The 14,700-nt window shown below is 55.7% G+C and overlaps 1 long non-coding RNA gene across 1 annotated transcript; it reads left to right on the forward strand.

The window, feature by feature from the left end:
- The first annotated feature begins 7,502 nt into the window (after positions 1-7,502).
- Positions 7,503-14,217, forward strand: LOC138920652 (uncharacterized). Its single transcript, XR_011432187.1, has 2 exons — positions 7,503-7,642; positions 9,749-14,217. It is a non-coding gene; the product is annotated as an uncharacterized lncRNA (long non-coding RNA).
- The last annotated feature ends 483 nt before the right edge of the window (positions 14,218-14,700 follow it).

The following is a 14,700-nucleotide window of genomic DNA, read 5'->3' on the forward strand; positions in this document are numbered from 1 at the left end:
CAGGGAACGTGGATGAGATTCCCTCAGGCCTGGCTTAGCCCAGAGCACACGTATCTTCGTTGCCCATTTGTAGTATCGGCAAACATTTACAACGGAGGAAGCCCTGGCTTGGCGCTGTACGTGGATTAACCCTTTCATCTTCACAACAACCCCATGAGGAAGGTACCAGTGCTATCCTCTTCCACAGTAGGGAAATCGAGGCACAGAGCAGTTGGGTAACTTCCCATCCATGTCCCAATGTCTCCTGCCTCCAGTGGCCCTCTCTCCTCCCAGCGGTCGAGATGAAGGTGTGGTTCCCAAACCCTTTGTTACTGTCTACGCAGCAGGCTGAGCCAAGGGCTCTGCGATGGGGGCTTGTGAGCAGTTTTCTCCTCGGCCCTCCTCTCCTTGGTCAGGCCTGCCTCTTGGGCACAGACTCTTGGTGCCACCTGCCCACTTATGCCACAATCGTTATCCTGACCCTCCTTGGGACAAAAACATCAACCCCTTTAGCTCCTAGAGGTCAGGTTCCTTCTTTAACTTTCGCTGGCCGGCGACTGTGGGCCACGCACGGTGCCAGGCCCTGGGGACACAGTGATGAGAGAGACAGACTCGTCTCCTGGAGTTTTCAGTCTCACGGACGAATCAGTGCAGAGCATATTATCTAATTACAGTTGGGCTGGGGGCTCCAAAGGGCAGGACGGGGGCCCGTGGAATGTGAGTGGGCCTGCCGCCGGAGGGGCTGCCCTTGACCGGGGGTGACGGTGCTGTTGGTGTCGAGGGCGAGTCAGGGAGGACCTCTCTCAGCAAGCGGCATTCAAGAAGAGACATAAATGCAGAGCAGAAGTTGGACGGTCACAGAGGGGACAGGAGCGTTTCAGGCAGGGGGAGTGGCTGATGTGGAGGTGAGACCCCCAGGGACTCCTCCCCTGCCTCATCAGGTCGGCATCAACGCATAGGCGCCTGCTGGGTCCATCCATTCATTCAATCAATAATCATTTACTGAATGAAAATCTCTAATTTAGACACTTCCCTTTCTCATTCATTCCTTCATTCTATATTCCCTGATGCCCACCCCCTTCCAGGCTTGGTGTTGGTCGGGGGGACACAGAGTTGAATCAGTGGTGGTCCCTGCCCTGGAGTTGCTTCCAATCTAGGGTGGGGGATGGACCCTTACACCACACCATGTGATCAATAGATATGAGACCCTTAATGCCAACTGGGGCAGTGGTGGTCAGCGAAGGCTTCCCGGAATTGGAGGTAGTAAAGAGGAGGTGGGTGAAGGTGCAGAGCATCTGCACAGGTGCAGGGCCCAGAGCAAGGCTGGCTGTGAAGGGCCCTGAATGCCAGGCTGTGGCAGAGACTGTTGCTGTCCCTAATATCTATTCTTCCTCCCTTCCACGCTAAGGAGCCATGGCTGCTTGGAAGAAAGACTACATTTCCCAGCCTCCCTTGCATCTAGGGGGCCATGTGACTAATGTGGCCAATAGGATATGAGCAGAAGTATTGTAGGCAGTTTCAGGGTTGTTCCCTTAAAGACTAACGGTGTGTCCTCTCCTCTACCTTTTCCTCTTTCCATTGGCTGGAAGGTCAACGTTGTCCTGTTTTGGAGCACATGAATGAAGGCAACAGTCCAGGAATGATGGAGCAACAAGATGGAAGGAACCTGGGTCCCTGATGCCACAGTTTATGTGTGAATTATTATAGGAGGGACAGATGAACTTCGTTCTTACTTAAGTTGGTGTTATTTGGGGTCTCTGCCTTAGGAGCCAGACCTATATCCCAGCTGTAGCCAGGCTAAAGGCTATTCTCCCCTGGGGCACAGAGAGCTGTCAGAGTTCTGTGGGGAGGGGAGTGACATGGTCAGATTTGCATTTTTGGAAGATCTGTCTGGCTGCAGAGTGCAGGATGGGTCAGAGAGGAGAGAAATAGGAGGCAGGAAGACCAGAGAGGGGGTTAATGTCTTAGAGTGGGGCAGAGGTGCTAACAGAGGGAGGGCCAGGTTCCCCACCCAGGCCTGGAAGTCAGTCCTCTGAATCTGGCCTTCAGCTGCCACAGGGCCTAGGACAGCTCCTTCTGGGGAGGGTTGGGAATGCAGGGCTGAGCAGGGAGGGCGGCTCAGGAGGATGGATTTGGGGAAGAGGGAGGGGTGGGTGGGGAAGTGCCTATGGTGGGAAGGGGGCCTGGGTGGGAGATGGTGAGGGGACAAGGACAGATGGCAGGAAGAATGAGCAGGGGTACTGGGCGCATCAGGTCTCCTCTAGTGGCAGGTGGCAGAAACCCAACCAGGACCTGCGAAAAGGGGACTTTGGTGGCTCTTGTGCCTGGGAAGGACACACCTGCATCAGAGGCTGGAACAAAGGTGCCGGAGCTGCCTTCCTTGCCACTCTGCCTCTCTCTGTTGGGCTCATCCTCTTCCGTGCCAGACAGCCTTTGTCCTTTGAGGGGGTAGGAGGTGGACACGGCCACAGGCAGCTTGGGGGTCACGTCCTTTCAGCTCGTGAGGCAGGAGATGAGAGCCTCTCTCTTCCAGTGGCCGTAGGTAAATCCCAGAGAAGGAGATCGACTGGCCAGGCTGGGGCCACCTGTCCATCCAGGGCCAATCACTGCGGTCAGGGGCATGGGGTGCCATGGTGGCCAGGCAGAGTGTCCAGTCCAGCCTGAGGCCAGGGGCTGGGGTCCTGGGATTGCGCTGACCACATGGAGTCGGGGAGAGGAAATGCTCCTAAGGAGGGGAGCGTCTTACTGTTACCTGGAGATTAGGGACAGGATTTCTGGCTGGACAACAGCGATCTGTATTGGCTGCAGACATGGAGCCAGTGATGGGACTTACAGGAGGATGTAGGACAATGGCTGCGGATGGGGAGGGGTGGGGGGAGGAGCCCTAGTGGGGAAGCTTGATGGATGTTGGAGGTAGGATCTTTCGGCGCCTCTCCCCCGGCAGTGAGCAGACTCCAAAATGCCCCCAACCCCGTCTTCCTGTCTCTGGACTCCTGACGTCTTATCTAATTGTTAGAAAAGAACACATCAGAGCAATTCCTATGAGAGAGAGGGACTGGGAAATGCCAGGCTCCTTTCCCTAAAGCACACTCTGTCACTTCCTCCAGGTAGGCCTCCTCGAGCTCGCCCCAAGCTGGCAGAGCCTGTGGCTCCCTCCTCTGGGCCCTGTGCTCCTGCCATTGCCCTCTATCCGCACAGCTCTCCCTGGGCTCCAGTGAGGACCCACATATCTGTGTCCCCCGAGGCTGTGAGCCTTTTGAAGGCCCATCTCTGTCCTCTCTTGGGTAGGACTCCGCTCCCAGGGGTTGGTCCTGCCAGCTCTTGGGTGTCTGCCTGTGTCTCTGTGTATGTTCCCGTGTGAGGGGACGTTTGTGTGTGTCTGTGTGTGGTTGTGGGCGCCTATTTATGTATGTCTGTGCCCCACGTGTGTTCTGTAAGGCTGTGGATGCGCAGTGTGTCTGTGAGGATTTTACCTGGGATGGTGCGTGTCTGCCTCAGCGTGACTGTGTGGGAGGGTGGTCTGGGGCACTCCTCCGCTGTGGGGCTTGGCAGCCTTGAGATGTGCACATGCAAGTACACACAGACCCGCACAGGGGTCCAGAGGCACACAAACACACACACACACACAGTCATGCATACACACACACACACACCCCCCCAGGCCTGAGCAGGGCTTGCTCTGCACTGGGCCACCCTCTGAAAGGAAGACGAGGAGTCCTCGTCCCAGGCAGGCTGGCTGGCATGGATTCTGGGTCTTCCCCTCCCCAGACGGGGAGCTTTTCCTGTGCCCAAGCAGAGGCCGGGAGCCAGCCCCGCCCTGAGACTTCCATTTCCACCCACGTGGCCACACCTCCGACAGCAGGACAGCAGGCTGGCCCTGCGGATAGATGGTTCTGGAAAATACAGAGGCAATGGGGCCTCGGAAGAGAAATTCTCGCCCCGCTGTCTTTCCTCTCAGACAATATACCTCAAGCACCGCAGTCTCCAGCTACAGCATCTTAGAGCCACCACGGCAGGTATTTCTATCACTGTCCCTGCAGGTGAGGGCCCTAGTCAGGTGCTGCGCGCACACCCGCAGGGCGGGGGGAGGAAGAGGGAATGGTTGATCACTGATTGGGTGGGTTCTGATAAACCCTAAAAGGTTTATTCACTGCTGTATCCCCAGTTCTTACACAGTACCTGGTACACAGTAGATGCTTAATAAATGCATGTGGAACGAATTAACGAAGGAGGCTAGTATCAGCTCTATCTTATAGGTATGGAAATGGAGGCTCAGAGAGGCTCCAGATCGCACAGCAGCCCAGTGGCAGAGACAGGGGCTGTTAGAGTGTTAAGCCCCAGTTTGGCCCGTTGTCCCTCCGGGTTTACTCAAACTGACCTGAGTAAACTGTGAGCCCGCGGCCTGGGGCCCTGAGGCCATCCACGCACATCTTCACTACTGATTGCAAGCCTCAATTTCCTCATCTGTACAATGGGTTTGATGAGAGGGTTTCAGGTATCAAGTCACAAAATTAGTTTGTAAGGAATGCAGCTTCCTCTTTTCTCACTGGCCTGGATTTGTGTCTTGAGCCCCTGTTTTACTGAGTATGGTAGAAACGTAATCTTGGTCCTTCAGGGACCCCCTTCCTGGGAGTGTGTCTGGTTGGGGAGAGAGGGCAGAGGAGTTGTTGTAGCAGCCGGTGCTGGGGCTGGGGGTGCCCTCTGGGTTGTCGTTGCCCCCCCGCCCTGGTCCCCATGGAGATACCCCCCTCCGTGCCTGGCCTTTGAGGTCAGCCCTCAGGTGTCACAGCTGCACTGCCTGCCCCTTGTCCCCATGCCCAGGCCGTCCAGCTCCTGCTCTCTCAGCCCCTCCTGGGTGCCCAGGGATTTTCTGGACCTGGGCGTCTCCTCCAAGTCCAGCCCCAACACTTACTTAGCAGGTCTCTTAACCTCAGTTTCTTGTCTATAAAATGGGGATGATGATAACACCGGCTTCAGAGGGTTGCCTGTCAGAGGACACACATTAATCTCCGGAGGATGCTTGACACGGCCCCTGGTGCATTGTCCCGGCTCAATTATGTTCTTTTAGCTATTACTGCTCCTTGGCCTGTCCCGGGGGCCTCGGCTCAGGACAGGGGTGTGGGCAGGGCCCCCTCATCTCAGGTCAAGCCTACACCTTCCTTCTGATTAATGAGGACAGACAGGGTCACCCGGGCTGGAGACCGTCCTGGTGATGAGGCAGCACGTGAGGAGCCTGCGCACATGCAGAGGTGGGGGGACGTGTGCCCGAAACATCGCCCCATGTGCCCTTCCTCTGCAGCCCGTTGGTGACGGCCTCGTGGCCCCCTCCACCCCACCCAGCCTGCATGGCTTGAGGGAGGGTTTCTGAGCCTGTCCCTGCCCTCCTCCCACACCCTCCGGGGCGCCCCGTCACCCACTGGATCCCAGCCAGATGCCTCAGTTTGGCCTTCAAGACCCGCCTCCCCCGCCCCCCCAACTCCCGTCACCACAACCAGGCCCGACCAGACCTCCTCCCTGCCCTCCCGCTGGTCTTCACTCAGTGTCCTTCCCTGTGGCTCAACTTGCTCCCTCCTTCCAGACTCCACGCCTCTGCTCGCGCTGTTCCCCACCAGGACTGTCCTCTGCTCCAGCCGCACCACTTAGAATGCAGCCTCTCCTTTGAGAGCCAGCTGCGCAGCCTAGCCCTGGGCCGGAGGTGACGTGTGCAGCCGGGACCAGGCTGGCTCAGCAGTGGGAGGGACGGGGACAGGGGTCCGGGCAGACCCCCTGCCCCTGGGAAGAGGCTCGGGGAAGGTTGCAGTGAGGCTGAGAGGAGGCCCAGGCAGGCAGGTGGGCTAGTCGGCTGCTGGGGCTTGGGCACGGAGACTGCTGATCGGGAGGCAGGAAAGCTGTGTGGTTAAGTGAGTTGGACTCACTTGGTTTGCGTCCCATTTCTTTCTTGCTGGTGACCTCAGGCGAGTTACTTAACTTCTCTGAACCTCTGTCTCTGCCTTTGTCAAAAGGAGGTAACAGTAGCTGCTCCTCACAGGAGTGTCACGAGGAGTGATATGGTATTCGTTTCGTGCATAGACTGCCTGGCATACAGTAGGAACTCAATAGATGTTGGCTGTTACTGTTCGTGCAGCCTTTAGGACTTGGCTGGGAACAAGCCAGGATTTCCGGCCCACAGTTGCCCGGCGGGCAGAATCAGAGCTGGGGGATGGGAGAACAAAGTAAGAAGAGCATCCACTGTTTGAGGACTTTCCACGAGTTCGACTCGGCGCTGGGCATCGCGTAGGAATGACATCATCTGCACTCGAGCCAGCAGCACAGAGTAACTCAGGGCCCTGCTGGGGCTTGAATTGTGTCCCCCAAAGGGATGTTCAAGTCCCAGCCCTGCTACTTGTGACTGCGACCTTATCTGGAAATAGCATCTTTGCCGACGTATCACGTTAAAACGAGGTCGCGCTGGGTTAGGGTGGGCCCTCCTCCAGGGACCAGGGTCCTCATAGGAAGAGGGCCATCTGGACATAGAGACACAGAGGGAAGATGCCGGGAGAAGACGGAGGAGCAGCTGGAGCAATGCTGCCACCGCCAAGGAGTTCCAAGGACTGCTGGCCACCATGAGAAGCTTGGAGAAGGCATGGAACGGACTCTGCCTCAGAGGCCCCCAAAAGGAACCAGCTGGCTCCAGACATTGGGCCTCCCGGAACTGTGAGAGAATAAATATTATTGTTTTAATCCACCCAGTTTGTGGTAATTTGTTTACAGCATCTCTAGGAAACTAATATTGCCCCATCTCACAGAGGAGGAAACTAAAGCTCAGAGAGGTTAAGTCACCAGCCCAAGGTAAACAGCTGGCAAGTTCCAAGGTCAGAGTTTGAACCCGGGGCTGCCTTGTTCCAAAGCCCCTGCTCCCGGCCGGTGGCATGTCAGCCTGGCCACCTTGCTTTGTGGCTATTTGCGCCCATGTTCTATGGCATGGGTCTCTGCGTGTGAAGGGACAGGTCAAGGAGCTGCTCAGTGTGTGCACGCTGAAGGCAGACAAGGGGATTCGGCAGGAGACCCTGAGCCTGCCCAGGGAGGTGGCAGTAGCCTGAGAGTCACATTGTAGGACGTCAGGCCACTGGAAGGTCAGGCTCCAGGCTCTTTCCGTGTCCAGGGGGCCCCGGATACCCTGTCGGGGCTGAGGGCCCAGTGTGGCCAGCCCATGTTTTCAGCAGACTCAGCTTCAAATCCCATCCTGAATGCTCACCAGCCTTGTGACCTTGGGCAAGTGACCTCACCTCCCTGTGCCACAGTTTCCTCATCTGGAAAATGGGCCTGAGCCTCGCTGGGCTGGAGGCAGCAGAGTGGGAGACAAAGCGCCGTTGTTGCTGGTGCCACCCTCACCCACCCCCCGGCCGGCCCGGGGGATGACGCAGGGAAGGTTGCCCCAGCGACGGTTTTGGACACAGTGGCCCTGGATTCCCTCTGGGAAACAGGATGTCCGCGCTGCCCAGATCACCACCCGGCCACAGGAAACCAGCTGACTTTGTCCTCTCATGTCCCCCGTCCCAGCCCAGGAAGGGACTTGCTGTCCCGTCAACAGCCCAGCTTCTGAGAGCGACTCTCAGAGCTGCTGGGGCCCAAGACAGCATCCAGCCCTGCATTTTATGGGATGGGCTACTGGGGCCCAGAAAAGGTAAGGGACCTGCCCCAGGGCACACAGCACCCAGGAGCAGGCAGAAGTAGAACTCAGGATTGTGACTCTCAGAAGCTGTGCAGCAGCAGCGTCAGTAATGGATTTTGGTCTCCGACTTTCTGTCAGATTCGTCTGCGTGCCTTACACGTAACAGCTCATTGAATCCTCACAGCCCCTTGGGGGTAGACACCACGATTGCCCCTGTTTTCAGATTAAGAAACCGGGGCTGGGGGCTGGGGATGGATTGGTGAGCTGCACAGACACAGTCCCTGCTTCAGAGAGTGGCTGAAAAGTCCTCAGACGCAGGATGCCCGAGAGACGAACGTCCCCGGCGTTCCTTCCCTCACGGAGACGGGCGGTGGGAAGAGCTGCTGACTGAGTGTTGGGCATGGTTTCCGTTACCTGCCCCCCGCGGCCTTGCTGTGTGGCCACAAGCAAGTGTTTGTCCCCTCTGGGTCTCTAGAGCGGGTGGGGGCGCTCTCTCCGAGGGCTCCTTTCGCTCTCACATCCAGCGAGTCTGGGATAGCAGGAATGATACGCTTTTCAATGTACCTGTCTGCTTCTTAACTGCTTTTATGTGACTCTCTTCCTTTTCAGCCAGAGGCATCCAGGGTCTCAGAGAGGAATAGGATTGAGGACCAGGAGCACAAAAGGAAAGAACTGATGTTCAGCTTTTGACTGAATAGGATCCTGCAGTCCTTAGCCAGATAATGGTCTTGAAAGCCAGGGTTTGTCGAGAGACGGGAGAGGCTTTCTAAGTCCCTGAAGTCCTCTTTGCATATCAAGAGCGCAGCCTGGCTGCCTCGAGATCACAGGAGGAGTGTGGAGAGGAGGAAGGGCAGGACGAGCGGGAAACTCCCAGACCAGGAGAAGGAGGTGGGCGTCTGCCATCAGAGGAGGGTGAGGACAGGATTCTGGTGAGGAGGGACGTGGGTGAGGACGTGGCCTGGGTCCCAGGGAGAGACCCAGAGGCCTGTCCTCCTGGGCATCAGTTTCTGGTGGGGGTGGGACCGCAGATACTAGAAGCCATATACTGGGTTCTAGGATGTCAGTGCTGATGGTCCACTTTGCCACTTATCCAATGTCGGGATGTGGTGGGATTATGGGCCATGGAGAGGGGGTGTCTGGTTAGGTGTGGCTGACCTAGTGTTGCTGGGACCCCATGACCTGTGTGGGGTGACCAGGAAGTCCAGAATTCCAGCATGTCCCGAGGATAAAGACACTAGCAGAGAGGGGCACCTTGTGACAGTGGGGCCATGGGGGGGCTCTGTGGGGCTCCCTGGGCCACTGTAGTGGAGGCTGGCTCAACACCAGGTCTGCAGGACCAGTTCCTTCACCAGCGGTGCCAGTGAGACTGCGGCCAGTGCCGGGAGAAGCAGGAAGAGGTGCCTTGAATGGGTGCTCACGAGGACCAGGTGGCACATAGGTGGGGAAGATGCTCTCGGGAAGCTGGGTCGGCTCCGCCTGCCCACCTCTGCCCTGGCCGCTGTATCTGGCCGGAAGAAGCAGGAAGGGTGCAAACCCTGAAATGCTGAGCACTCACCCCAAGGCAACCGAGCCAACCCCAGGAAGACCACATGAAACTAAGGGGCGACAGACATTCAATTGGCAATGAACTTGCCGATGAGGAGTCGCTGTCCTCCCCCTAACCCCCACCATCAAGGGAGGGGCATTCAAGCATGAGACGAGATCCTTTGTGAGTATGTAAGAAAGCTCCGGTCCTTTTCCTCAGTGCCCCTGCACGAGAGTGTGCAGTTTTGCACTGCCCATGCTAAGAGAAGGGCCTGTCCGTCTTTAACTTGTCCTTCTCTCTCTTTGGTCAGGTTTTGCTTTGCCAGCTCTGTGGATGGAGGCTGGCAGTGGGGGCAGGGGGCGCATAGGTGACGGCTGCCCCATAGGAGGGTTGTCACACATGGTGTCTTAGTTGATAGTATTAAGGGTGATCACCCCTATTTGGGGCCTTATTTGGCACCTCTCTGTGATCACCTCTCTAAAGCTCAGAGAAGGTAATCAATTTGTCCAAGGTCACACAGCAAACTGGAAACAGAGCTGGAATTTGAACTTGGATTCTCAGATTCTTGATGTCATGTGCTTCTGATTGCACAGGGGCAGTAGGGACCACCGTGACCGTGTGATGGATGACGATGCTTACAAGGCCATGGTCTACTTGGGGACCCTTCCAGCATGTGACAGGAGACATCCGTGGTGATTAGTCAGGGGCTGCATGGGAACAGCCTGCTGACTCCCGGGCGTGTCACGGCAGTGGCTTCCAAGCCATCACTCCCTCCAGCACAGGAGGAGGCCCAGATGAAAAGCCTCAAAGATGCCTGGCAAATGATGTGCAGGAAAGAATTATGCATCTTGTTCCAATTAAGATATTGGAAGAGAAGAGCATCTAATTGTCCCACAATTACCTTTATTTATCAAACTCAGAATGAAGTGTGGTTGTGAAGCATCTCAGGAGAGCTGTGTGGAGCTGGGGACGGTCCAGGCTCTGACGGGCATCCTAGCCACAGCAGAAGAGAAGGCCAGCCTCCCGGGCCCCGGGGATGAGCAGGGTGAGGTTCCCTGCAGAACCAGAGCAGAGGTCTGGTTCCCGCCCTGCTGCTGGCTTCAGGGGGCTTTGAGTCTGTCACTCCTCCCTCTGGGGTCTCTGCTTCTTCCCATAGAAAATGGGGACATCTCTCTGCCCTGCCCATCTCACAGGGAAGCCGAGACTTAGCAGGCACCACCCTGTCCTTGATGCTGTGCCCAGCCTTTCCCACATACCATTTAATCCTGCAAACATAGACTGACCGAAGCGTTCACCTCCCCCGGGAAGCCTTCCTGGAGGCTCAGGTTGGGTCACATGACTCTATATCTCCACTCCTGGACCTTGGTGGGGTCTTTACTGTCCAGGGGGTTGAACTGTGCATCTCTTTGTCTGGACTGCGAGGCCAGCAAAGGCCAAGATAATTTTTGACCTATGTTGGTATTCCCAGCACCTGGGACAGACTTCTAGTAGATTCTCCATAAATGTTTGTTGAATCAGTGACTGATAGATAAGGAAACTATGTCTCAGCAGGTTGAGTAACTTGCCCAAGGACACACAGTTAATAATTCTCAGAACCGGGAATCAATGTGCTCGACTGAGAGCTTCACATTAATGAGGGGAGAGCCTCCAGGTGCTTTGAAAGGTCCACGGGACCGAGGATGAGCTGAAGCATCGGTATTCTGCTTGCGCGGTCACGTGCCCACCGCAGGGAGAGGAGCCCTCGGATGCATCAGAATAAACGCTCAGAGAGGAGAGGAGGAACGAGCCGATGACGTGCTGGGCACCGATTTACACTCCAGTGAGGCAGATATTCATGAGATGTCGTCTCTAATTTCGAGGAACACTCAGTCTAGTGGGAAGACAGATTGAGAAAGGCAGTGTGACATGTGCACTAAGCACAGACTTTCAGGTCCTGTGGGTGGTTTGCCCGCGGCAGTGGGGGAGGGGGCCACCAGGAAGGGTTTGCTGGAATATTTGACATTTAGGGTGAGTCTAAAGGATGAGGGTCGGGGAGCGGGGAGAGGTAAGCCGGGGAGAACAGCCTGTGCAAAGGCACGGGCGGGAGGGGGAGGGCAAGGCCGGCTCTGCTGGGATGACTCGTCTTTGTCCAGGAGGGCACCGGAAGCTGCAGGACAGGAGGTTGTGACCCAGCCTGCTGAGCCGGCTGTTCCGTCTGTCAGCTCTGACCCCGCAAGCTCCTGAGGCTCTGGGCCGCCGACACGCTCTGCCAGACCCCGTGGCACGAGAAAGGAGGAAGCAATCTGGGCTTGCTCAGTTTCCTCTGGTCCTTCCGTAATCCCTGTGCTGGCTGCAAGCAGCAAAGCCTCGAGGCAGCTTTGCTCAGCAGGATGCACGGAGGGGCCCTGGCTGCTCTTCTGGCCTGGGGCTCCTTCGCATCCATGTGTTGACTGCTGCCTGGCCCCAGTCCTTGCACGCCCAGTGTGGCTGAGCTGGCTAGAAGAACCCAGGAGGGCTCAGCGTTTGTTGAGGGCTTACTGGGGGCTACAGAGGGTGCTGGGGGCATTTATACATGATCTCAGCTGCTCATCACAGCCCTGAGGTCGCATTGTTATCTCCATTTTGCAGATAAGAAAGCTGATGCTCAGGTGGGTTAGGAGGCTGGCCCCTGGACATATGTCTCATAAGGGGCAGGGCCCGGATTTGGACCCCAGCCTGTCTGAGTCCACCGTGCCAGGCTGCCTTCCAAGCTCTTAACAGACCAAACGTCTCTCTGGCAGGGTAAGGCCCTGCACAAAAGGGCCAGGTGGGCACCAGTCCTTCCCTCCAGGTGGCAGATATAGAAGGCAAGTGTTGGCCCTGACAAGTGGGCCCAGGGCACGTGAAGTCGGCAGCAGGCGTGAAGGCCTGGAGGAAAATGTTGGAAAAGTTCAATTCTCCTCGGTCAATTCTGACCTTGAGTGCCTTGGAGTAAGTGCTCTTCAGAGAGAGAAAATAATACTACTGATGGTCCTTTGTATTTTTATATACATATACATCCATACATTCATCTACCCATCCATCCCCCCAACCCTCCTTCCCTCCATACATCATTATTTGTCCCTCCATCCATCCATCCATCCCCCATCCGTCTCTCTATCATCCATCCATCCATCCATCCATACCCACATCTCTCCCTCCCCCCATACATCATTATTTGTCCCGCTATCCATCCACCCATCCATCCATCCATCCATCCATCCATCATCCCTCCATCCATCCATCCCCCATCCCTCCCTCCATCTATCCGTTCCTCCCCCATCCCTCCCTCCATCTATCCGTTCCTCCCCCATCCCTCCCTCCATCTATCCGTTCCTCCCCCATCCCTCCCTCCATCTATCCGTTCCTCCCCCATCCCTCCCTCCCTCCCTCTAGCCATCCATCCATCCATCTGTCGTTCCCATGAACAGTTCCCATTCACCTACTGGTTCACCAACCAACCCATCTATTTATCCATCCAGCTTCCTGTCCATCCACCCTCAGTCCATCCACCTATCCATCCGTACATCCACCCTCACATGTTGTTAATTCAGTGGTTTAATGAGAAGCTTCGTGGACCCAGGCTCTTTCTATAGTTTTGCTCTGTGATATTCAGAACGTCAGGCTTTTGTCCTGCATCTTCTCTCCTCATGGTGGCATGATCTCCTCATGGCTGTCGCGTCTCTAAGCATCTCGTCCTCACACAACGGAGGCCAGAAGAGAGAACATCTCCTCCTTGTGTTCCTTTAATGAGGAAGACTTTCCCGGAGGATTCCCGGTAGACTTTCCCCCATGTCTCCTGGGTCACAATTGCATCACACGGCTATTAGACAACTCTCTGGCAAGGAAAAAGCTATCACCACAATGCCCTCAAACTAAGCAAGATGTGTTTCCTGGGGCCGCAGTCTCCTCCTAAACTGCTGGAGACTTGAATAAAATTGGGATTCATTTAGCAAAGAGGAAGGCAGGGGAAGAGGGAGGTGGCTGTGGAGCAGGCAGATGTGTCCGCCGCTCCGTCCATCTTCCATTCACTCATCATCCACACAGAGATTCATCCACCCGTGTATCCCTCATTTAGCCATCCATGCGTCCGTTCATCTATCAAACCTTTATTGATGCCCACTGTGAGCCAGGCCCTATGCTCCCCGTCTGGTGGGAACTCACAAGAAAAAGATCTCGTTAGGGAGAAATATGGAGTTTCCCATAATACCTCCGATAACGGCTTCATTTAGTCACAGTAAGAATAATATCTGAAGATCATGCAGTGCCTTGCAGTTTGCAAAGATCTCCCAGGACCACTCCTTCATTCCACACACGTTTATTGAGCAGCTGCCGCATGCCAGGCGCAGCTTTTTAGTTTCACAAAGTACTTTTTCCTACATTTGTCAGAAAGAGCCCTCCCAAGTCAGAGACCAAATATTTTCCGGAGGCAGGAACAAAGCCTCCTTCAGGCTTCCTCGGAGCCAAGGGTGGGGAGGGTCTTCTGGGGTCAGAGATGTTGGGGGGAAGGAGAAAGTGTTTTTCAGAGACAAGGCAGGGCCTTTCTAGAACCACGGAGCATTTTCTGGAGCTGGAGGTGGGCGTTGTTCAGACCAGGGTGAGGTTTCACGGTCCACAGGCAGGTGTCCTCCAGCCCAGCTCTGCACGCAATGGGCATCTCCAGGAGACTCACGGCTGCAGGTCTCTGCTCCGCCAAACTGGGCAGCGTCTGGGCCAGCCCTCCAGGGACAGTGAGGTTGGTAGATGTAAATTCGTCTTTGACACGCATGCCTCCATTTTACTCAGATGCCTCCATTTTACTCCTCCCCCCTCCGTTAACCCCCCACAAAACACAGAGGCTGTTACTGCTCTGTGCAGCATCTCAGGACTTCCAAATTCTCCTGCTGTCTCATCAAAACTCATCATCTCGTGTTCCATCTCCTGGGGCCCTCTCTGCTTGGATTGGGTGGGGCTGGCGGTGTGCCTGTAATAACAACCATTTCCATTCATGTGTCAGCTAGAAAATGGGCCCCACCTCCCAGGCAATCAAATTCTAGGCCTCCCGGATGGCCAGAAATACCTTAAATATGCATGTATTATTGAGGTCATTGGGATAACGTCAGGACACATTAGGACATTAGGAATGTCAGTTTTTCAGAACATTCGTGCCTTTCACGTCCCCTTAAAGCTTTGGGTTGAAGTTATTGGTTTAGAGAGGGATGGCATGAGTCAAGTGACAAGGGGTTAGCATGGCTTGGAGTCCTCCATACCAGAGCCTGGGAGTCCTTCCGACCCCTGAGCTGTGGTCCTCCAGACCTAGGGTCTTCCATGCTCAGGGACTCAGAATCCTCCACACTCGAGGGTTATCGTCTTCCACTCTCAGCGGCTTAAATGGCAGGGTAACAGAGCTGGCTCATCCTGGGGTGAGGTGGCTGCGTGCATCTCCTCCCAAATCTACTTTCAGTGATGTCACAGTGATAACTCGAAATCAGCTGTGTTGGGAGTATTTACACTGTGGGAATTGGCAGATGCTACCAATCGCGGCCCCCTCCCCCACCAAGAGCCTGTT

This window comes from Equus caballus, chromosome 2 (genome assembly GCF_041296265.1).
Source record: "Equus caballus isolate H_3958 breed thoroughbred chromosome 2, TB-T2T, whole genome shotgun sequence".
Lineage (NCBI taxonomy): Eukaryota > Metazoa > Chordata > Mammalia > Perissodactyla > Equidae > Equus > Equus caballus.